General features: G+C 46.8%; 1 long non-coding RNA gene, 2 other non-coding genes and 1 pseudogene across 3 annotated transcripts in view; all 4 read left to right on the top strand.

Moving 5' to 3' along the window:
- The window catches only part of LOC137650674 (uncharacterized), a 73900-nt gene that overhangs the window by 13755 nt on the left and 36813 nt on the right, over nucleotides 1-23332 (top strand). The gene's annotated exons all lie outside the window — the stretch shown is intronic.
- Nucleotides 8046-8164, top strand: LOC137651393 (5S ribosomal RNA). The gene has a single exon (XR_011046101.1). It is a non-coding gene; the product is annotated as a 5S ribosomal RNA (ribosomal RNA).
- On the top strand, nucleotides 10784-10902 carry LOC137651364 (5S ribosomal RNA; annotated as a pseudogene).
- On the top strand, nucleotides 13521-13639 carry LOC137651394 (5S ribosomal RNA). The gene has a single exon (XR_011046102.1). It is a non-coding gene; the product is annotated as a 5S ribosomal RNA (ribosomal RNA).

Raw genomic sequence — 23332 nt, forward strand, 5'->3', positions numbered from 1 at the left:
AAAGTAGAATAGGCATGACACCTTTTAGGTAGGCCTAAAACACCCAGTAAGGCTTATGTAAACATGTCAACACCCAGGTTATGGAGGCCCGGTTGGATACTCGGGATTTTAGGATAGGGTTGAGCACATACTGAATGTAATGCACTAATCGGGAAAAGGGAGACAATCATAAATTTCGTCATAATCTATACATAAAAAATCCTCCCTCATTGTGTGATATTGCAAATATCATCTATATATATGGATACATAGAGAACAATAGGGATGTTTTACCTTAGGCACCAGGTCCTAATCTAGCTAGCCTGAACTCCTCTTCCACCTAGCAAGACCCAAGAAAATGCAAATTAAATCAAGTTACAGCAATGCATCCCGACATTCCTTCCATAATCTAGCGTACAAGGTTATACACTACAACCGAAATCATAGTCAAGACAAAATTTAAGGCAACCACAATGTGGCATATGATATAAAGCTAAAAATGTGGCTGGTTCATATGTTTAAACAAGAATTACTGTCTTTTCCTACCTTACCACTTCTCAATATTACAGGAATCTGTACAAAGCTTAACCTAGGATGTGGGATTCTTACTTAGCAAGACTAGGATACCAACCCCATCCTAATGTGACTTACAATGCTGTAGATACTTAAATTATGAGGCTATGTCCGAACTTTACATAAAATTCTGTAGATTAAATCAAATTATGGAGGTACTGTATATCTTAATTTAACCTATTGCACAACACATTCCTTTTTAAAACTCGACTCAAGCAGTTATAAAATCTTTACTGTACCTTTATATTTCATTGTAATATAAAGAATTATTCAGTTTGGCTTATCAAAATTTTATCTAAGGCACAACTAAAAAAAATTCACAACAAAACACTTGGCAACAGTGTTAAAGTTAAATATCTTGTCAGAACTGGATTTGCTTATAAGTAAGTAGTAGATTTCTTACCGTTTAGGCATATTTTATTCTAAACTTAAAGAAAATAATAACCTAAGTATAAAGAGAGACAAATGTGTATGGAACTTCTTAATATATGATACTTAATTTCTAGACGCAGGGGTTCTCAACCTTCTTGGCCCATGCACCCCTTTCACCATTTGCAATGATGTCATTCCCCCCCCCCCCCCCCCGTCTTTTCCAAATTTGTGTCTCAAAAAGTGCACTGTATATAATATGCAAATATTACTAAAAATCCTTTTATTTTCTTTTTTTCAAACTGAATTATACATTTACAGCTTTACATGGATTACTTTTACAATGGAATATTACAAATTATATGCAAATTGAAAATATCGATGGATATATAAAACTTGAATGAAAGTAAAATAGTTTTTCTTTTGATTTATAAGAACTACTTAATAGGCCAAACTGAAGCTGATGCAACAAACAAAAAGTTCGATAGGGTAACAAGATATTATAAATCTGTAATTACTTTTATTCAGAAGATTGCATTTCATCGATTGACGAAACCTGTGATTGTTTTTTTTCTTAGCCAATTCTGGGATACGCGGATGAGTGCTTGAAAGGGCACAACGCAGGTCATTTTCTACCTCTAATCTACTGCGTTGCTTCGTTTTAATTTGTAACAGAGTTGAAAAGCCTGACTCACAAAGATATGTCGATACAAATGGAAGCAATACACGGATAGCCATTTCTGCCACTTTTTGGTAGGAATCGCACATCAGTGGCCAAAATTCTGTTATTGATTTCTCATCGAACATATCTCTTACACCCGAATCACTTTTTAATTCCAAAAACTCATCTTGACAATCATCAGGAACTTTTTCAACCGACAGTTTGAATGGATTTCTGACTAAATCCAACTCATCATCACTAAGTTCGTGAAAATATCGTCTGAATTCATTTTCCAGTGCTGTCAAATGCTACAAAATTTAATTTTTTGCAAATTGGAGAAGCACCTTGTCTTCACCACAAACATCAAGAATGGATGACAGTTTCTCAAACATTGCTATATTTTCTGCATTTACCCTTTTCTTCTAATTTTCAGGCTTGCTCATGAAAGCTTCCGAGGCATCTACGAATTCTATAATGTCTGTATTCCTTCCTTCCATCTGAAGATTCAGTTTATTCAGTTGCTCAATTATATCAACCAAATAGGCAAGACGCATGATCCATTCCTCATCACTCAGCCAGGCAGGAAATTCTGTTTTACCTTGCACTTCAAAAAACAAAAAACAATTTGAGCTCATCTCTAAACTCAAATACTCGCTCAGTTACATTTCCTCTTGAACGCCAACGAACATTTGTGTGAAAAAGAAGCGAATGATGGGTTGCATCCATATCAATACATAACTGCTTGAAAAGTCGTGAGTTTAGAACCCCTCCTTTGACGAAATTTACAATTTTAATTGTTTGATCCGAAACCTTCTCTAGCGGAGCAGGAAGTGTTTTTGAGGCTAGTGTCTGACGATGGCTCATACAATGAATGCCTTTCACTTTTGGAGCTCGCTTTTTCACACATACTTGGAATTCTGATTTTGTCCCTAACATAGCTGGTGCTCCATCTGTACAACACCCACTGATATTATCCCACGAAAGATTGTCTGATTCAAATAAAGATGAAACCTTCTTCAAAATATCAGAGTCCTTGGTAGTTAGTTCAAGAGGAGAACAAAAGAGAACTCCTCTTTAAATGAACCTGAGTGAACATACCTTGCAAACACCATCAACTGAGAACATGATGCCACATCAGTTGATTTATCAAGTTGAATTGAAAATAAGCTAAATGCTGAAGACTTTATCTCCTGCACAACTTGATCCTTGATATTAGCTTCTCAGTTATTTATAGTCCAGGAGTTCCCAACCTTGGAGTTGCCAAGTAATTCTCTTGGGACCTACTTAATTCCCTAGGGCTGTGTCTCTTCCTCAGTACCTTTTCCAATCCTAGGATTAACTTGGGTGGTCACTTGTATATTACTGTCTAATCCATTTTTCCTGGGCCAGCACATGATATAATCCCAGCCCACGTGACATGCCAGTTACGCCATAGCCTATAATTGCTCTCCTCGCCCATAAACTTACTTCGGTCACAATTCACCCCCTGAAAGCCCAAAATTCACCCCTGGGGGTGAATTTCACCCCCATTGAGAACCTCTGTTCTAGAGAAACTGGAATTTGCTACAAGAAATGGCCGAGTATGAACTATTTTACTCTACTCTCTTTAAGGGATGTCTTTCTGGTCCTATATAGCAGGGTAACCCTACTCTTTACAAGACCTCCACAGTCATTTTATCCTGTTCGTTCAAAAGCATTGACATTTTTCTTTGTATGACTAATGGGGGCAGGGGCCTGATAACTTACATAATGCTCGATTAGAACGTGAACAACATTTTATTGCCAAAGTCCATTGTTTACTTTTGAAACACTGAATGGGGGTTACTGCACATGTGTTGATTGTATTTACTTTTAGCAGCTTTGGTTTTTGTTGACATAATTATTAGCTGACTTTTAAAATAAATATATACCTTCCAAATATTTATGCATATGTTCCAGTTCTTGTTTTACAAGAGCCATTTTTTTTTGTCCCATCTGTTTCAGTTCCAGCAGGGAAGATTTCTCCCACTCTGGAATTTAATCTTTGTTCCGTAACCGAAATACAAACCACGCTATTTACATTGGGTTACCTTTCGGCGTAGCTGAAATGGCGAGCCATTAGAATTTAACGAGGGTGTATTACCCCCGCGCTAGTTAGCAGGGGGTTAGGGGAGTGGTAGCTAGCTACCCCTCCCCCCCTCACACACCGGTGAACTGCTTCACTTCACTTTGGCTCGGATGATGGACAGATGTCTCTGTCTTTGTTCTCGCTTGGCAGCCATTGTTTGTTTTGTCTTTACTTAATCACTTACTTTTCTTTTACTCAATATATATGTAAAAAAAATTCGTGTTTATGTATATATTTGAGTATAGAAATCAGCAAGTTTCCTTTTCAGAGTTTGTGCTTGTGTGTGTAGTGCACGATATCTCCGTAGAGCCCTCGGCAGTTAGGCCACCACGGTGTAATTTCATGGGTCGTGATCGAGTTTGACTACGGTCATTCTCTCTCTCTCTCTTTTGAGGTCGTTCACCCTTACTACGTTACTTCGTCTGAGTAGCTTCCTTCCCGTGTGGATGGGGTTGCTGCGCCGTACGTTTTGTCTCAATTAGTTTATGAATCTAATTGTATTTGTTAATTTTTCAGCTTTTGTAGAACGATTCCTTTCGGGGTTTTCGTTCTTTATTTTTAGTGTTCATTCATTTTTAAATTACATAATTATAATTGTTATAATTCTGTGTTGGTTACAATTCTGTGTTGGTTACAGCTCTCCTTCCGTGAGTGTAAGTGGTTGTGAGGGCACGTGCCTGTTGTGTAATTCTTGTGTTCTTTTCCCTCGGGTTTCCTCTTCTGAGTCTTCCTGGGGGAATGAATGTTAACTAATGATTTTTGTTTTTATTTTTCACAGTTACCGATCTAGTTCGTTTCTGTAATGTGTCTATGGAGTAAGCTGTCTTGTTGAGGCCTGGGGATTCGGCTGTTGCTGCCTCCCCTATAGATCCTCGCCAGCGGCGTGTCTCCTTCTCCTGGAAGTATTCCCGTGACGATTGACAGCTCTCCAGTTCAATTTAGAACACTCAGGAGGCTCGCCTCTTTAGGTGGGTAACTTTCCTTCCGAGGGAAGTTTTCCTGTCCAGGCTTGAGTTTTTTTGCCCTTTGGGGGGTTCTCCTCTTGCCTTTATTTCGTGCGACTATGCTCTTGGTGCTGAGCGGTCGCACCTGCAGTTACGCTCAAGGGGCTGGGCAACTGCAGGAGCCCCTCTTCGGAGGATTGCTCTTTTTAGGTCACTGGCTGACACGTCTCTTCTACGAAGTGTTTCTCTTTCGTTCACGAGGGAGTACACTCATAGAGACTCCTCTTCGGAGGACTCTTCTGCTGTTGGCCGCCTTCGCCGTAAGGCTCACCGTCCGCTTCGTCGTAAGGCTCACCGTCCGCTTTGTCGTAAGGGCCTCCCATCTCCCTATAAGGGTGCTAAGAGGCGCCTTTTTGAATCTCCGTATGCAGCCTGCAGCTCCTACCTCCTTAGATCCCTCCGGGGATCGATCTCCAACGCCTTCCTGACCTTCCGCCGCTGGTGCAGATGGACAGCAGTCTGACCTCGTCTTCCGACGTGCAACGGTCCCTTCGGGGCAAAGGGTTGCCTCCCACGGGGGTGCTTCCCTTGCGTGTCAGGGTTCCCCTGCGCACCCTTCTGCAGTGTTAGCGCACAGGCTCTCTCCTGCTCAGTGTTGGCGCACAGGCTCTCTCCTGCTCAGTGTTAGCGCACAGGCCCTCTCCTGCTCAGTGTTAGCGCACAGGCGCTCTCCTGCTTATTAGCGTTTTCCTGATCGCCAGCGCTCTCCTATTCGCCAGCGCTCTCTTGTTCGCCAGCACTCTCCTGTTCGCCAGCGCTCTCCTGTTCGCCAGCGCTCTCCTGTTCGTCAGCGCTCTCCTGATGATTGTCGCCCCACTGCTCTCCTGAGGACTCCGATCATCCTGCTATTCCTGTTGAGCGCCCTGTGCGCTATCGGTCTCCTGAGCGCTCTAGATCTCCTGCCCATAAGCGCACCTGCGCTTCCAGTTCCTGATACGCGGCCTGTGCGCCCACTTTTGCCCGCGCAACCTAGAACTTCGGTTCAGGTCTTGGAAAAGGACTCTTCTTCTACGCACAGGATTCCACGCGTCGCCTTCTGCTCGCCAGCGATCACCAGCTCGCCAGCGACCACCAGCTCGCCAGCGACCACAGACGCGTCAACGTTCGCCTGCTCGTCAGCGATCTCCTGCGCGTCAACGATCGCCATCGATCTTCCACGCGTGTCAGGTCCCCTGGACACCATCAGTAGCGATCTAGCACTCGCCTGCTATGGACCATGATCTCCGGTAGCTGAGTCTTGCCGTAGATATTCCTCCTGCTCGCCAGCGCTCACCTTTACTTTTATCCTTCTGTGCGCCAGCTTCCTTCAATCGCTAGCGCACATCTGCGCGCCCTTTTTTGCCACGCACCAATGGGCGGCAACAGTTTTACCTGACCGTCCAGGATCGCCTGATTGACAGCTCGCATCGACGCTCACCTTCTTGATGCACCTGCGCGCCTTCTGATTAGCGCGATGCGCGCTAATCATCCCTAGTCTCTTACGCGTCAGCGATCTCCTATGCGCCCACGTGATTCTTCGCCTGCGCGCTAGCGTTTGTTAACGCACCACCGCTCGCCAACACGCCGTCGCTTGCCAACGCGCTATCACTTGCCGACGCGCCATCGCCCGTCAACGCGCCATCACCCGCCTACGCGCCATTGGTCTCCCGACCGCCTGCGCTCACCCGCGCTCCCACGTGCCTGCGCGACCACACGCCCACGTTCCCGCGCGACCGCACGCCCACGTGCCCGCGCACATACACTCCAACGTTCGCCCTCGCGCGAACCGACAGTGTTTCCATCGCGCGAACCGACGGTGTTTTCATCGCGCGAACCGACGGCGTTTCCATCGCGCGAACCGACGGCGTTTCCATCGCGCGAACCGACGGCGTTTCCATCGCGCGAACCGACGGCGTTTCCATCGCGCGAACCGACGGCGTTTCCATCGCGCGAACCGACGGCGTTTCCATCGCGCGAACCGACGGCGTTTCCATCGCGCGAACCGACGGCGTTTCCATCGCGCGAACCGACGGCGTTTCCATCGCGCGAACCGACGGCGTTTCCATCGCGCGAACCGACGGCTTGATTCCTGCAGTAGCCATTGCTTGCCTACGGGTCATCACTCGCCTGTGAACTATCGGATTCCGACCGCCAGCTCTCGCCCTTCCAATCACGCTTGCCCTCCTTCTGCGCTCCCTCGCGCACTTTCGTCCGCGCAGGCATCCTCGATGTTGGAGCATCTAGACGCAGTGACCAAGGGCTTCCCCTCGGGTGTCTCATCCGTGGATGTCGACAAGCTCAGACACTCTTCCATCCTTGGGAAGAGCTTGTTTGAGTCCAAGGACAGAGACATGGACAGCTGTTGTGCGGAGGAAGTCGACTTCCGTTTTCACTCCTTCAAGGCGCTTTCTTCCAGACCCTGCAGGCCTCTAACGCCTCTTCTTTCAGCCTCGTCGGCCTAAGTTATCGGACCGGCTACAGCAGCTAAGACAAGGTGTACAATAGCAGTTCCCTCCTGTCAGGGACAGGTAGCACGGGAGGCTCTCCCGGGGAGGCATAATCCTAGAGGGAGCGGCAGAGTTCACAAACTCTAGGATTGGCAACCCCCCCTGGCAGGTCTCACGCTGGGAGGATGCCTAAGGTTACTCATCCGAATAACAGCTTCCCGATGCCGATTCTTGCACGATCTCCGTGATCAGCCAAGGATATCTCGCCTCGCTCTTACCATCTCTCCGTCTGTCAGCGAATCCAGTGTCACTGAACCTCTATGCCATGGGGCGGCAAGAGTTTTTCCCGTTTGGGCAGAAGGATTCATGCCTTAGGAGAAGGTCCTCCATAGGGTCGTCGACGGCTTCACCCCCCGGCCTCTTCAGTCGATCCTTTCTCGTAGGAAAGTATCCGAGACGTGAGTTTCGTCGTCGACCTCTCAGATCTGATCAAGTTTGTCGAACAAACTTCGTCCAGCGTGGAACGGCAGTCGATCAGACTGGTAACAAGGCTGCAGGACTCCTTAGGCTCTGAATCGGAAGGACGGGTACTTCCAGTTTCCATTCCATCCATCTTCCAGGAAGCTCTTGGAATTCAGCCTAGACTACAGGTGTTCCTGCTCAAGATGCGGTGTGGCGATCCCGCCGCGGCATCGCAGGTTTTTTCCCCAGAGAACTCTCCCTGCTTTTCTCATGGCCGCTCAAGAGCAGGCTTCCGCCTCCTTCGCTTTTTGGAGGTCTGGTCAACCCCGGTAGGCTCGGGTTCGACCTTCTTCAACACCGGGACAAGCTTCCGGGTCTTTACAAAGAGTGAGGGATCATGGTAATTTGCTAGGAGCCTTCTCTACTTCTGCCTCAACATCTGGAGTATCTAGCCATGATATTGAGTCATCGGCCTTACCACGTTGGAAACGCCGCTTTTCGTCCGATCAGCGAAGTTAAGCAACGTTGGGTCTGGTCAGTACTTGGATGGGTGACCGCCTGGGAACACCAGATGCTGTTGCCTCCTCCGAGCTTTCCCTTCAGTTGACTGTGGCAAGGCTAAGGAGAGTCGCAGTACCTGTTCTCAGTCAAGCAGAGCTTTCAGCCCTACCTTGGAACGTTTCCTGGGTCTCTTTTCCTCATTGTCCCGTCTAAAGTCCCGAACGGTCGCCTCAGGATAAGTTCCCTGTGAGGTGGCCCAAGTTCTGGTGGTATCAAAGCAACGATTAACCGGACTTTCTGGCCCCTATGGGACCAGCGGAACGTTTAGACCTGTAATGGGTGTTGACCTATGGAACCTCTTGCATGGGAGTGGATATTCTCGTCCTTTCCCCACATTTTGATGCTGTTCTCAGACTCCTCAAAGAAAAGGGGGGGGGGGGCATGTTCCGGTTCAGGCCTATGGTCAGGACCGGAAGGATACCTCTCCATCATTCAGGCAGGCTTAGGGGCCGTAGTCTGGCCCCTCTACAGATCCTACAGTTCCTGCAGAGTCGCTCCGTGCGCGACGACTTCATGGTACTGGCGTATTCCAACCAGCAAGGGACGCATTTTCATACCTTCGCATCTTGCAGTAGAGATACTGAGATGATCCAAGGTCCTCTCAATACCACTATTGGCTCGCTCATTTTGGGAAGAGGAATGTTCTCTCCGACTACCTGAGCAGAGCTTAGCAGATGGAGAGTACCTGGGGGTCTTTGGCCTGTAGTAACCAGCAATTCCTGGCCTGGGGGACCTGATCACGACAGCCTGGAACTTCAAGCTTCCACTGTTCTTTCCCCCGGTCTCAGACCCCAAAACTCTTTGGCAAGATGCTTTCCTGTGACGGTGGGACATCATCGACGCCTGCGTCTTCCCACCATTGTTGTCTGTTGAGAATGGGTCTCAACACGACCAGGTTGTCTGTCAACCTTTCGATGGCCCTGAGAGCTCCACTGTAACTATACGCAGAACGGTTTCCCGACCCTCTGCTTCCCCTGACGGAACTCCCGGGAGAGCTTCTTCCACGGCACAGGCTACTCAAACAACCACACTACAACATCTTTCACGAGCCGTTGCTTCGCTTCGGCTTCACCCTCTTAACGAGAGAATGCCTTGATGAAGTCATTGGGCTTCAGCACGGCATATCATTCCCATGCTGAAGGCTTGTGACGGGCAAGAGGGCTCTCGAACTGGGGAATTTCTTTTCCTCAGTTTGACTCTAAATTTCTCTCATTCTTTTTCTATTACCTCTTATTGCTTATTCCTCCTTCATAATTATCAGCTGTCTCCAACCTTGCTGTTTCCATCGCGCGAACCGACGGCGTTTCCATCGCGCGAACCGACGGCGTTTCCATCGCGCGAACCGACGGCTTGATTCCTGCAGTAGCCATTGCTTGCCTACGGGTCATCACTCGCCTGTGAACTATCGGATTCCGACCGCCAGCTCTCGCCCTTCCAATCACGCTTGCCCTCCTTCTGCGCTCCCTCGCGCACTTTCGTCCGCGCAGGCAAACTCGATGTTGGAGCATCTAGACGCAGTGACCAAGGGCTTCCCCTCGGGTGTCTCATCCGTGGATGTCGACAAGCTCAGACACTCTTCCATCCTTGGGAAGAGCTTGTTTGAGTCCAAGGACAGAGACATGGACAGCTGTTGTGCGGAGGAAGTCGACTTCCGTTTTCACTCCTCCAAGGCGCTTTCTTCCAGACCCTGCAGGCCTCTAACGCCTCTTCTTTCAGCCTCGTCGGCCTAAGTTATCGGACCGGCTACAGCAGCTAAGACAAGGTGTACAATAGCAGTTCCCTCCTGTCAGGGACAGGTAGCACGGGAGGCTCTCCCGGGGAGGCATAATCCTAGAGGGAGCGGCAGAGTTCACAAACTCTAGGATTGGCAACCCCCCCTGGCAGGTCTCACGCTGGGAGGATGCCTAAGGTTACTCATCCGAATAACAGCTTCCCGATGCCGATTCTTGCACGATCTCCGTGATCAGCCAAGGATATCTCGCCTCGCTCTTACCATCTCTCCGTCTGTCAGCGAATCCAGTGTCACTGAACCTCTATGCCATGGGGCGGCAAGAGTTTTTCCCGTTTGGGCAGAAGGATTCATGCCTTAGGAGAAGGTCCTCCATAGGGTCGTCGACGGCTTCACCCCCCGGCCTCTTCAGTCGATCCTTTCTCGTAGGAAAGTATCCGAGACGTGAGTTTCGTCGTCGACCTCTCAGATCTGATCAAGTTTGTCGAACAAACTTCGTCCAGCGTGGAACGGCAGTCGATCAGACTGGTAACAAGGCTGCAGGACTCCTTAGGCTCTGAATCAGAAGGACGGGTACTTCCAGTTTCCATTCCATCCATCTTCCAGGAAGCTCTTGGAATTCAGCCTAGACTACAGGTGTTCCTGCTCAAGATGCGGTGTGGCGATCCCGCCGCGGCATCGCAGGTTTTTTCCCCAGAGAACTCTCCCTGCTTTCCTCATGGCCGCTCAAGAGCAGGCTTCCGCCTCCTTCGCTTTTTGGAGGTCTGGTCAACCCCGGTAGGCTCGGGTTCGACCTTCTTCAACACCGGGACAAGCTTCCGGGTCTTTACAAAGAGTGAGGGATCATGGTAATTTGCTAGGAGCCTTCTCTACTTCTGCCTCAACATCTGGAGTATCTAGCCATGATATTGAGTCATCGGCCTTACCACGTTGGAAACGCCGCTTTTCGTCCGATCAGCGAAGTTAAGCAACGTTGAGTCTGGTCAGTACTTGGATGGGTGACCGCCTGGGAACACCAGATGCTGTTGCCTCCTCCGAGCCTTCCCTTCAGTTGACTGTGGCAAGGCTGAGGAGAGTCGCAGTACCTGTTCTCAGTCAAGCAGAGCTTTCAGCCCTACCTTGGAACGTTTCCTGGGTCTCTTTTCCTCATTGTCCCGTCTAAAGTCCCGAACGGTCGCCTCAGGATAAGTTCCCTGTGAGGTGGCCCAAGTTCTGGTGGTATCAAAGCAACGATTAACCGGACTTTCTGGCCCCTATGGGACCAGCGGAACGTTTAGACCTGTAATGGGTGTTGACCTATGGAACCTCTTGCATGGGAGTGGATATTCTCGTCCTTTCCCCACATTTTGATGCTGTTCTCAGACTCCTCAAAGAAAAGGGGGGGGGGGCATGTTCCGGTTCAGGCCTATGGTCAGGACCGGAAGGATACCTCTCCATCATTCAGGCAGGCTTAGGGGCCGTAGTCTGGCCCCTCTACAGATCCTACAGTTCCTGCAGAGTCGCTCCGTGCGCGACGACTTCATGGTACTGGCGTATTCCAACCAGCAAGGGACGCATTTTCATACCTTCGCATCTTGCAGTAGAGATACTGAGATGATCCAAGGTCCTCTCAATACCACTATTGGCTCGCTCATTTTGGGAAGAGGAATGTTCTCTCCGACTACCTGAGCAGAGCCTAGCAGATGGAGAGTACCTGGGGGTCTTTGGCCTGTAGTAACCAGCAATTCCTGGCCTGGGGGACCTGATCACGACAGCCTGGAACTTCAAGCTTCCACTGTTCTTTCCCCCGGTCTCAGACCCCAAAACTCTTTGGCAAGATGCTTTCCTGTGACGGTGGGACATCATCGACGCCTGCGTCTTCCCACCATTGTTGTCTGTTGAGAATGGGTCTCAACACGACCAGGTTGTCTGTCAACCTTTCGATGGCCCTGAGAGCTCCACTGTAACTATACGCAGAACGGTTTCCCGACCCTCTGCTTCCCCTGACGGAACTCCCGGGAGAGCTTCTTCCACGGCACAGGCTACTCAAACAACCACACTACAACATCTTTCACGAGCCGTTGCTTCGCTTCGGCTTCACCCTCTTAACGAGAGAATGCCTTGATGAAGTCATTGGGCTTCAGCACGGCATATCATTCCCATGCTGAAGGCTTGTGACGGGCAAGAGGGCTCTCGAACTGGGGAATTTCTTTTCCTCAGTTTGACTCTAAATTTCTCTCATTCTTTTTCTATTACCTCTTATTGCTTATTCCTCCTTCATAATTATCAGCTGTCTCCAACCTTGCTGTTTCCATCGCGCGAACCGACGGCGTTTCCATCGCGCGAACCGACGGCGTTTCCATCGCGCGAACCGACGGCTTGATTCCTGCAGTAGCCATTGCTTGCCTACGGGTCATCACTCGCCTGTGAACTATCGGATTCCGACCGCCAGCTCTCGCCCTTCCAATCACGCTTGCCCTCCTTCTGCGCTCCCTCGCGCACTTTCGTCCGCGCAGGCAAACTCGATGTTGGAGCATCTAGACGCAGTGACCAAGGGCTTCCCCTCGGGTGTCTCATCCGTGGATGTCGACAAGCTCAGACACTCTTCCATCCTTGGGAAGAGCTTGTTTGAGTCCAAGGACAGAGACATGGACAGCTGTTGTGCGGAGGAAGTCGACTTCCGTTTTCACTCCTCCAAGGCGCTTTCTTCCAGACCCTGCAGGCCTCTAACGCCTCTTCTTTCAGCCTCGTCGGCCTAAGTTATCGGACCGGCTACAGCAGCTAAGACAAGGTGTACAATAGCAGTTCCCTCCTGTCAGGGACAGGTAGCACGGGAGGCTCTCCCGGGGAGGCATAATCCTAGAGGGAGCGGCAGAGTTCACAAACTCTAGGATTGGCAACCCCCCCTGGCAGGTCTCACGCTGGGAGGATGCCCAAGGTTACTCATCCGAATAACAGCTTCCCGATGCCGATTCTTGCACGATCTCCGTGATCAGCCAAGGATATCTCGCCTCGCTCTTACCATCTCTCCGTCTGTCAGCGAATCCAGTGTCACTGAACCTCTATGCCATGGGGCGGCAAGAGTTTTTCCCGTTTGGGCAGAAGGATTCATGCCTTAGGAGAAGGTCCTCCATAGGGTCGTCGACGGCTTCACCCCCCGGCCTCTTCAGTCGATCCTTTCTCGTAGGAAAGTATCCGAGACGTGAGTTTCGTCGTCAACCTCTCAGATCTGATCAAGTTTGTCGAACAAACTTCGTCCAGCGTGGAACGGCAGTCGATCAGACTGGTAACAAGGCTGCAGGACTCCTTAGGCTCTGAATCAGAAGGACGGGTACTTCCAGTTTCCATTCCATCCATCTTCCAGGAAGCTCTTGGAATTCAGCCTAGACTACAGGTGTTCCTGCTCAAGATGCGGTGTGGCGATCCCGCCGCGGCATCGCAGGTTTTTTCCCCAGAGAACTCTCCCTGCTTTCCTCATGGCCGCTCAAGAGCAGGCTTCCGCCTCCTTCGCTTTTTGGAGGTCTGGTCAACCCCGGTAGGCTCGGGTTCGACCTTCTTCAACACCGGGACAAGCTTCCGGGTCTTTACAAAGAGTGAGGGATCATGGTAATTTGCTAGGAGCCTTCTCTACTTCTGCCTCAACATCTGGAGTATCTAGCCATGATATTGAGTCATCGGCCTTACCACGTTGGAAACGCCGCTTTTCGTCCGATCAGCGAAGTTAAGCAACGTTGGGTCTGGTCAGTACTTGGATGGGTGACCGCCTGGGAACACCAGATGCTGTTGCCTCCTCCGAGCCTTCCCTTCAGTTGACTGTGGCAAGGCTGAGGAGAGTCGCAGTACCTGTTCTCAGTCAAGCAGAGCTTTCAGCCCTACCTTGGAACGTTTCCTGGGTCTCTTTTCCTCATTGTCCCGTCTAAAGTCCCGAACGGTCGCCTCAGGATAAGTTCCCTGTGAGGTGGCCCAAGTTCTGGTGGTGTCAAAGCAACGATTAACCGGACTTTCTGGCCCCTATGGGACCAGCGGAACGTTTAGACCTGTAATGGGTGTTGACCTATGGAACCTCTTGCATGGGAGTGGATATTCTCGTCCTTTCCCCACATTTTGATGCTGTTCTCAGACTCCTCAAAGAAAAGGGGGGGGGGGGCATGTTCCGGTTCAGGCCTATGGTCAGGACCGGAAGGATACCTCTCCATCATTCAGGCAGGCTTAGGGGCCGTAGTCTGGCCCCTCTACAGATCCTACAGTTCCTGCAGAGTCGCTCCGTGCGCGACGACTTCATGGTACTGGCGTATTCCAACCAGCAAGGGACGCATTTTCATACCTTCGCATCTTGCAGTAGAGATACTGAGATGATCCAAGGTCCTCTCAATACCACTATTGGCTCGCTCATTTTGGGAAGAGGAATGTTCTCTCCGACTACCTGAGCAGAGCCTAGCAGATGGAGAGTACATGGGGGTCTTTGGCCTGTAGTAACCAGCAATTCCTGGCCTGGGGGACCTGATATCGACAGCCTGGAACTTCAAGCTTCCACTGTTCTTTCCCCCGGTCTCAGACCCCAAAACTCTTTGGCAAGATGCTTTCCTGTGACGGTGGGACATCATCGACGCCTGCGTCTTCCCACCATTGTTGTCTGTTGAGAATGGGTCTCAACACGACCAGGTTGTCTGTCAACCTTTCGATGGCCCTGAGAGCTCCACTGTAACTATACGCAGAACGGTTTCCCGACCCTCTGCTTCCCCTGACGGAACTCCCGGGAGAGCTTCTTCCACGGCACAGGCTACTCAAACAACCACACTACAACATCTTTCACGAGCCGTTGCTTCGCTTCGGCTTCACCCTCTTAACGAGAGAATGCCTTGATGAAGTCATTGGGCTTCAGCACGGCATATCATTCCCATGCTGAAGGCTTGTGACGGGCAAGAGGGCTCTCGAACTGGGGAATTTCTTTTCCTCAGTTTGACTCTAAATTTCTCTCATTCTTTTTCTATTACCTCTTATTGCTTATTCCTCCTTCATAATTATCAGCTGTCTCCAACCTTTCTGTCAAAACTCTTTTACCCATTTCACTGTCCAGGTTTTTTAGAGGGGACATTGTATCCATGATCGGTTTTTATTTCAAAATCAATTGTGGGAGCTGTGGTGGTCTTGCCAACTGCCCGAAAATGTTTGGACACCTAGGAGTGTCAGTATTCCCATACTGGCACGCGGAACTATCTCTTAGGAAATTTGGCCTTCGGATTCCAGGGGTTGGCGATTTTATAGAGATAGGACTCTCGGCATTCTGTCCGGTTTGCCTGCCACTATGATTAGAGTGGGGATGATTGTATTCTTGAAATGCTCTCAGTCCCATCAAGCGGGTTTGGCATGCACTTGAGCCACTCTAAACATAGTGGTACCATCCCTTTGTGGTAGGGTAGGGAGTGGACATTTGGTAAGCAGCTTTCACAGGTGTCATTGGTGGAGAAATTAATTCCAGGAAAGGCTAACGGTGTCTTCTTTGGAATTTCAGAGTCTTAATTTTTTCTCTCCCTTAAACTATATTTTTTTCCATTGTTTTTTTTTCATTGTTATTATGACCCCTTCCCTCCCCCTGAAAAAAATAATTAATGAGTAAACTTAATATTCCCCGTACCCCTGGATCAAATGGCGAACCCCAGACACCGTTGACGACTTCTGCTTGTTTAAATAGGGAAAGCTCTGTTGACAACCTCGGCAATAAAAAGGATTCCTCCAACAATACTTCTTTGACCAGTGTTGTTAAAGACAATTTATCGGCACTGGTGGAAAATGATGCTTGTAATAACCGTAATACTTTACTCTCTGGTTCTGGCTTATTACCAGATCCAACAAAAAATCTGAAAATTCTCCACTTAAAAAACATACCAATTGGTTGTAGCTATGACATAATTCATGAAGCCTTCTGTAGATTTGGAGCAATCAAAGAAATTTTAATGGAGCTTAATGGTAGTAAAGGCTTTTGGGAAGCTTGGGTATCATTTTCAAGTTTTGAGATTGCTTTAGAAGCAAATAAAAATTTAGAGAGCATAAAAATTGACAATTGTTTGATTTCTGGGGCTTTATGTGATAAAGCACCAAGACACCTAGAGGTATATAAACCAGAAGAATGGATGGAAAAAGAAATAGAGCATAGACTTCCAGAAGTAAGAACCCCCAAGCCCCCAACATGGATAATTGCATCTGGAAAGATAGATAATTATAACTATTATAAGATTAGTAAATTTATACAAAAAAAAAGTTGGATTAATTAAAAGTAAGGATATTAGTAGATACGGTAAGCAATCTGTTTTCATTAATGCAAAATCAGATACTCAAGCTCACATGCTTTGTGGCATGAAGATTGCAGAAATTGATCCTATTAAGGATATTAAACCACATATGAGCTTCAGCTATGGTAAAGGAGTAGTTTTTGATAAAGATCTATATGAATTCTCAGAACCAGAAATTCTGGACATGTGCCCTGCTAATGTTTGGAAAGTAAGTAAGATCCCTCAAACAAGCATGGTAGTTTTAACATTTGAAACCCCTGTTATACCAGATCATATAATTATTGAGAATGAAAGAGTACGTGTTCGAGAATATAAACCTAGGCCTTTACAATGCTTTAATTGTTTCAAGTACGGTCACCCTTCCCGGTACTGCAATAATACGAAGATCTGTATTAACTGTTCTTTGTTAGAACATGGCCAATGCAACAGAGATACAACCTGTGCAAACTGTAAAGATAATCATAAACCAAATGATAAAAGATGTAGAGAATACAAGAATGAAGAAGCTGCAATCTTGAAAGCAAATGCTGAACATATAAGTGTAGGTTATGCAAAGCATTTACTCACTCGGCAACTTAATTTTGCTCGCGCGGTTAAGATGCCAACAAAAGATTATAATCCACTACCCCTTACTACCACAGGGGGACCAGTGGCAGCACCTGGCCCGTCAGGTGCATCTTCCTTAGTGGTAGTAGCCCAGCCATCTGGGTCAAGTGCTCAGGCTATAAAAGCCAGAGCACAAACCTCCTAAGAGGTCAATATGGTGTCCAACACACCAAAAGTATTGTCACCGATAGAAGCATCTCCCCTAGAGGTAGTAGCCCAGCCTTCTGGGTTAAGTGCTCGAACTGTTGAAGTTCTAGCACAATCCTCCAAGGAAGCCAATGTGGCTTCCACCACCTTAAATGTATTGTCTCAGGCAGAATCTCTACCTGATTTGATGGAGATTGGAAATCAAGATCTTCCAAAGAGGAAAAAGTCCCCATCATCCTCACCTTCATCTAAGTCAGGTAAGTGCCTTACTGCTCATGATCCTAAGGTTGACTCTTATAAAGATTCTAGAAAGAAAGAAAAGAAGAGTGGTGGCCTAGTAAAGCCTTCCATCTCCAGGCCTTACATGGCTTCATCTGAAAAGTCCCAAAAGACAAATGAGACAAAGAAAAATAATAACAAAAGATAATGTCTATCATCCAGTGGAATTGCAGAGGTCTAAGTACTAGCATTGAGCAAATAAAAACTTTAACCAGGGACTCAGACACGAAGGTAATTTGCCTACAGGAAACCAAGATCGGTGACAAACCATTTAATCCTGGACTCAATTATCATCTTTGTAGATCCCCTCCTTTGCAAGCTGCAAGAGCTCAAGGTGGTACAGGTTTTATTATTCACAAATCTGTAAAATTTGAAACAATCCCACTCAATACACCACTACAGGCATGTGCAGTTAGAACTCATATCGGGAAAAAAATTACTTTATGCTCGCTATATATTGAACCATCCTTAGAACTTTTCCTCTTAGATCATGCTGGTAATCCAAGAAGGCTTAGACTTTCTGACCTCCAAGACTTGATCAATCAGCTTCCTGCCCCTTTTATTTTAATGGGTGATTTTAATGCAAAGCATACTTTATGGGGTGGAAATGTGTGCGATAGATGGGGTAATCTTGTTGAAGAATTAATCGACAACAATGATGTAATACTAATGAATGATGGTTCTCCAACTAGGTATGATGTATTCCACAACTCTACATCAGCCATTGATTTGTCAATCTGTTCCTCATCCATTCGATTGGACTACCTTTGGTCAGTAAATGAACACCTACATGGCAGTGACCATTGGCCAATAATGTTAAATTATGTCCATAATCTTCCTTCTCAGTGTCCACCAAAATGGAAGATAGATGAGGCAGACTGGGCAGCTTATGAAAACTGTTCACACACTGATAAAGAATATGATGAATTTACATCTCCAGTGCATGCCTATCAACATCTTGAAAATATTATTGATGATAATGCTAGCAAGTTTATACCTAAAACATGCGGTTTACCTCATCGCTCTGTAGTTCCTTGGTGGAGTAAAGAATGTGCCAACGCAAGAAAAGTGACCCGAACTTGCTTCAGAAGATACTTGAGGACAAACTATTTAGCAGATAGAATAGCATATCTCAGAGCCTGTGCCAAACAAAAAAGAATTTTTAAAAAAGCAAAGAGAGCATCTTGGAAGAAATATATATCTAATATTAATACCAAAACTCCTTCAAAGGAAATATGGGACAAGATTAGAAAACTTCAAGGTAAATTCGTCCCTAAGCCTCTACCAATATTAAGGGAAAATAATAGATATATATCTGACCCCAAAGATGTAGCAGAGGTTCTTGCTAAGCACTTTGCTCATGTATCAAGTGCTGACAACTATTCCCCAGCATTTCAACAAATTAGAGCATCAACATCTGTTGTTCCTCCTGCTTCTTCAAATACTGAAGCTTTTAACCTGGCTTTTAGTATGGAGGAGATGCAAAATGCTATCTCCAGCTCTTCTTTAACTGCCCCAGGTGAGGATGGCATCCGGTATGAAATGATATCACATCTTCCAGTGGATACCAAGGAATTTTTATTAGAAACCTTTAATGGTCTATGGGCTTCCCATACATCTCCTGATTCCTGGCATACTTCAATTGTAATTCCAGGCCACAAGTCTGGTAAAGACCCAGAACTGCCATCTAGTTATAGGCCCATATCCTTGACCAGTTGCATATGCAAACTATTTGAGAGAATGATCAACAACAGACTTGTGTGGTATCTAGAATCAAAAAATCTTTTATCTAACAGACAGTTTGGTTTTAGGAAGAACCGAAGTACTCTAGACCCTTTGCTGATGTTATCAAGGGAAATTTCAAATGCTTTTTCTAACCAAAACCAGGTGGTGGGTGTCTTTTTTGACCTTGAAAAGGCATATGACACCACCTGGAGGGGTGGTATTTTAAAGCAATTGGCCTCGTGGGGTATAGGAGGACATATGTTCTCTTTTATTGAAGAATTTTTATCAAACCGCTCCATTAAAGTGAGAGTAGGGTCAGAACTATCTTCATCCTACATGCAAGAAGAAGGTGTCCCCCAAGGCAGCGTATTGAGTGTGACCTTGTTTGCTGTTGCTATTAATAGTCTCATTAGTCACATACCTCCTGGCATACAAGGATCACTATTTGTCGATGACTTTGCAATTTATTGCAGTGGATCATCTGCACTACAAGCATGCCAAAATCTTCAAATTGCAATAAATGCTGCTTCCGCATGGGCAAATTCTCGCGGATTCATGTTTTCTCCTCAGAAGACCAAAGCCATTCGCTTTACTCGTACTCGTAAAAGGGAAGAGATCCCCACCCTTTTCTTAAATGATTGTATTTTGCCATATGAGGATAATGTCAAGTTTCTTGGAGTCATTTTCGACAAGAAAATGACATTTGGTCCCCATATAAATGACCTATCTATCAGGGTTAAGAAGTCACTGAACATTCTGAAAGTGATATCGCATTTTGATTGGGGTGCTGATAGAACAACTTTGCTTAGAATTTATACATCTTTGTGTCTGAGCAAGTTAGACTATGCATGCCAAATATATGGGTCAGCTACAAAGACTTTACTTGGAAAACTTGATATTGTTCACAATGCTGGGCTTCGCATCTGCACAGGTGCTTACAGAACATCTCCCATTGACAGTCTCTATGTTGATTCTGGCATACCTCCCCTTTCCATTCGCAGAGAGGAGTTGAGTTTGAGGTTTTTAGCTAGGTCCCTTGCTGTGAGAAACAATCCTAACTGTAAATATGTTAGGGCGCCTTTAGATCGGGCTCCTAACAGATCTAGAGTGCCTAAGCCTTTGGAAGTACAGCTGAAAAATGATGCTAGAGAAGTAGGCTTGTTAACAGCACAGATAGCAGAGGTAGGATATCCCAAGTCTCCTCCTTGGTGTAATCCACCTGTTAAAGTATGTTTTACGTCAGGAGGGAAAAATACCTTACCTAGTAGGGTAATGAAAAGTGAGTTTTTAAATCATGCTGCTCAACATCATGGGAAACATGTTTTTACAGATGGCTCCAAATCGGCTGCAGGAGTTGGAAGTGCAGCTGTGGTGGGGGATATTGTTATTAGAAGGAAACTCCCATACTCTTGTTCAATTTTTACTGCTGAGCTGTGCGCAATAATTCTCGCAGTCTAACATATTTTTAAAAATGGCAACCAAAATAGTTTTTATACAATTTTTACGGATTCCAATAGTGTTTTACTCTCATTAAAACAAATTATGCCAGGCCATCATCTAGTACAAGAGGTGCAGGACTGGTTAGTACTTCTGCAATCTAGGAAGAGTATCAGTGTTCACTTCTGTTGGGTCCCTGCCCATGTTGGGGTGGATGGGAATGAACAAGTTGATAAGGCAGCAAAGGAAGCTTCAGGGCTAAGTAATCCATCCCCCTTGAGTATTCCTTACAAAGATCTTAAAAGTGAGATTCATGTTTACTGTAAAAATAAGTGGCAAGATCGATGGTCTGAACTGACCACCAATACAAAATTGAAACAAATCCACCCATTGGTGGATAAATGGTCATGTTGTAATTCTACAAGTAGAAGGGATACCATTATTTTAACTAGGCTGCGTATTGGCCATACACATGCAACGCACAATTATTTAATGAAGAGTGGGGAAGGGAGACAGGCCCCTCTTTGTAATACCTGTCAAGTGACAATGGATGTTAAACATATTTTAGTCGATTGTCCTGTTTTTAATCTCCAGAGGAGGACACATTTACTCCAGGACAAACCGTTAAGAGATATACTGGGGGAAAACTGTAATACCCTGAACTTGAGAAAATTTATACAAAGTATTGGGTTATATTACGAGCTATAATTGATTTTATTAATTTATTTATTTATTTTACCCTTTTAATCCTTATTTATTTCACATTAGATTTTATTGTATGAAAGTGTTACGATTTGTATTAAAGGTTAAAATGATACTAAATGGTGTGAGTGTACAGATATGATTGAATGATTTTCGTTATATAGCGCTGAATGGCCTTTGATGCCCCAGTGCTTGGCTTAATGCCTAAATCCCATATTCAATTCAATTCAATTCGCTTAGGCTTCACGCCTGGAGACACTACGCCGCCTCCTCAAGAAGAGACAACCCGCTACAGTCGCGGAGCGGAGGTCGCGTCACCTGTGATAGTCATCCGCAGGGGTCTACCAGGCGAAGTGGAGAGTCTTCGGTGGTTGGTGTCGTGGGAGAGATACCTCTTCCCTCGAGGCCCCTTCTCCAGCAGTTACGGAGTTATTGCTTTTCGGCAGGAGGAAACACTTTCCGCTTTGGCAGCGAAGCCTTTCGCTCAGCCTTTCCCTGGCCTTCAGGCTGAAAGGAATAGACTTTTTCCTTCCCGCTGGATCTTTCTTCGCTCATGCGAAGCTGTGAACGTCCCTGCCCCCTGTCGGTGTGAGACCTTCTCCATGGAGCGTGGTTCGGACTCTTTAGTCCCTTAAGAGATCTTCTCAAGAACCATTACGTCAGGCCTCTGATCGTATTCCGTCCTGGGGGACGGTGCTCCTGCTCACTCTGGCCTCGGCCAGTGTGTAAGCAGTCTTCTTGGTCTCGTACGACTCCGCCCTTTCAAGAGAATAGGGGAAGGCAACATTCGGGTTCGCTCCTGGGTTGTTTGCTAGACTCAGAATCTTGGGGTCCCGGGCCTTCGGTCCAACTCCTTCAAGATTTCGAGTCTCCATTCTGTATCAGATGACCCAAACCTTCTCCTTCTTGCCAGTAAAGGAATCGAGGGGATATCTTTGAGAACAGCTGCAGTTTGTCCTCACGTGCAGCCGGGTTGGGAGCACAGGAAGGACACGGGAGAGTCACCAGTATACCTCTTCAGCTCGGACTCGAGGACATTCATCTGGACCTGAATCCAGACCCTCCCCCGTCACGTCACTCTACAGCACGATGTCGGATACATCGCAACGTCCCTCGCCTTCGAGTAGAACTACTCTGTGACGCAGGTGCTGCAAGCTGGAGTCTGGAAGCATCTAATGACCTTCGCAGCCTGCTTCCTGCAGGATGTGACCCACAGGAGTATCGATACGTTTCTATCGCTCTGTGGTGGCTACACAACAGCTGGTCTAATCTCAGGCTCCTTTTTGGACAGGTAGCAGAAGGTTGAGGGCATTGTTATCAGGTTTTAGTCTGCATGAACGAAAGAAGTATGTCTGGCCCTCACTTCTTTCTTCATCGTCCCCTCTACTGGGGAAGCAGCATCCTGGTCTCTGCATAGCTGACCTCAAACCTCTGCAGGTAAACCATGCTTCCTTGTGTTTCGAGTATTGAGTCAATACTGTCGCATCCCCCATACCCTGACGAGGTGGTATTGGGAACGTCCTAACCCAGAGTTCCTTCTGGAACTCCAGGTCAACTGCCTAGGATGGGTCACGCTTTCTTCCTTCACACACAAGCTTATGTAGGCCACACGTTTCCTTGCGGAGCAAGGTACTTGTGAGGTGCAGGGACTCCTTTTCTCGAGTGCGACTCACTCGGATTCTGAGTCCCCGGGTAAAGCCAAAGCCAGTATGGCTGGGGACTTTCCACCCTTCCTAAGGGGTAAGTCACCCAATGTAAATAGCGTGGTTTGTATTTCGGTTACGGAACAAATGACAAATTCGGAGATAATTTGTATTTTTCCTAACCATACAAACCTTAGTTATTTACACATATTTGCCCACCAGCCCTGTCCCCCAAGGCAAGTCCTACCTCTAAGTGAAGTGAAGCAGTTCACCGGTGTGTGAGGGGGGGAGGGGTAGCTAGCTACCACTCTCCTACCCCCCTGCTAACTAGCGCGGGGGTAATACACCCTCGTTAAATTCTAATGGCTCGCCATTTCAGCTACGCCGAAAGGTAACCCAATGTAAATAGCTAAGGTTTGTATGGTTAGGAAAAATACAAATTATCTCCGAATTTGTCATTTCAAAATTTAATGGGATTCAATTGATTTTGGTCATTGATTGTCTAGATTATTCGGTTCAGTTTATAGCTATTGTTGCTCATGTGATAGTAAAAATGTATGATATTTCTAGAGAAACTGGTATTCGCAATAAAAATGGATTGATGCTAGTTACTTTGGCATTTTTCTCCATGATTAATGGGGGCTGGGACATAT

This window comes from Palaemon carinicauda, chromosome 12, assembly GCF_036898095.1.
Source record: "Palaemon carinicauda isolate YSFRI2023 chromosome 12, ASM3689809v2, whole genome shotgun sequence".
NCBI lineage: Eukaryota > Metazoa > Arthropoda > Malacostraca > Decapoda > Palaemonidae > Palaemon > Palaemon carinicauda.